Below are 1,781 nucleotides of genomic sequence, written 5' to 3' on the forward strand. Positions count from 1 at the left end.
AGATGTTGATGTTGGAGGAGGAGGAGGAGGAGGAGGAGGAAGAGTCGGCTGTGGGGGCTGTGGTCCTTAATGGCCTCTGGAGTGGCAGTTCCTGAGTGCCACCAGGTGTGGTCCCCAAACTGAGTGGGCTCGGGGCCCTGAAGAAGGAGGAGGAGGAGGAGGAAGAAGAGGAGGAGGAGGAGGAGGAGGAGGAGGAGGAGGAGGAGGAGGAGGAGGAGGAAATAGAGGAGCAGAAAGAACAGGAGAAAGGAGGAAGAGGAGAAGGAGGAACAGGAGGAGGAGAAGGAAGAGGAGGAGGAGGAGGAGGAGGAGGAGGAGGAGGAGAGGAGGAGGAGGAGGAAGAGGAGGAGGAGGAAGAGGAGGAAGGAGGAGGAGGAGTCGAGGGCTGGTGGAGGCAGAGCCCAGTGCCGTTGAAGGATGGGTCACCTTCTCCCCAGAGTGGCCGGCCCAGCCCCTGGGGAGCTGGCAACAGCGTCGAGTTCATATTTAAGGACCCCCGAGTGCTCCTGGAGGTGGGCTCCCAGGGAGTGCAGGGGGAGGCCAGGCGGCCACTGAGCACCCTCTCTCCTAGCCCCGCACCCTGGCCCCCCCCGTGCCTCCAATGTCCAACCCCCAGGCCCCACCCGGCCAGGGCGATGGGCTGCAGACGAGTGGGCAGGCGGCCCCGCCAATTCCCCGGCCCGGTGAAGGCCAGAGAGATGTGCAATTACGCCCCGAGTTTTAAAAACACGGTAATCAGGGGAACGGACTGCGGAGGCAGCCGGGTAATTTAAATGATATCCAGCTCGAATATGGAGTGTCTAAATGTTCCCTTGCCGAGATTTATTTCAGCACAGACCTGCCTCACTCATTTATTTAGTTAACTAGCTGCTTATTGGCCGTCCTCCCCGCGGCTCCGTCTCGGTAGGGGCCCTGGGGTCGGCGGAACTGGCCCCTGGTGGAGGTGATGTCAGAAGTCACAGCGCGTGTCTGAGGAGCCTCCTAGAGGTCACGGGGAAACTGAGGCACAGGCAGAGCCAGGAAGTGGCCACTGTCACGGAGCTGGATGCTGGGGAAACTGAGGCACGGGGAGGAGCCAGGACGTGTCCACGGTCACAGAGCTGGAACGCTGGTCTTCAGGCACACTGGCTTGGCCCACGATCCTGCTGAAGGTTTAGCTCCCGGAGTGGGCCCCAGCAGGACGCGCTCTTTTTTTGTTTTTTTCATTTTGGGTCACACCCAGCGATGCTCAGGGGTTCCTCCTGGCTCTGCACTCAGGAATCATTCCTGGAGGTGCTCAGGGGACCCTATGAGATGCTGGGGATCAAACCCGGGTTGGCTGCGTGCAAGGCAAACACCCCCCCGCTGTGCTATCGCTCCAGCCCAGGGCTTACTTACTGCTTTGCCTCCCCGGGTGTGGAAACTCAGGTGTTCCTGCAGCGGCTGAGCACACCCAAGGGCTGGAGCACGCGCAGGAGGTTTGGGTTCGATCCCCGGCACCACAGGGTCCCGAAGCACTGCCGAGAGGGCCACCGAGCTACTCGGAGCAGCCCCCGAGTGCCGCCAAGCTGAGTGGGTTCGAGGCCCTGAAACTCCCCCAGGGCCGGCAAACTGCTGAAAGGAAACTGAGGACCTGGTCACTGTCTTACCCAGAAAAACCAAGGGTCCAGTGAGGACTCACCCCCGCGGGCGGCCGGTTATCGCGAGACTCGGGAGTGGGGGTAGCTGTGGCTGGCATCCTGGGTGCACGCAGGGGCGGCTGCCACGTGGCTCCGCTGTTGCCCCTCTAAGCTGGGCCCGCT

The sequence above is a fragment of the Sorex fumeus genome, unplaced genomic scaffold (assembly GCF_029834395.1).
Source record: "Sorex fumeus unplaced genomic scaffold, SorFum_2.1 ptg000189l, whole genome shotgun sequence".
Classification (NCBI taxonomy): Eukaryota; Metazoa; Chordata; class Mammalia; order Eulipotyphla; family Soricidae; genus Sorex; species Sorex fumeus.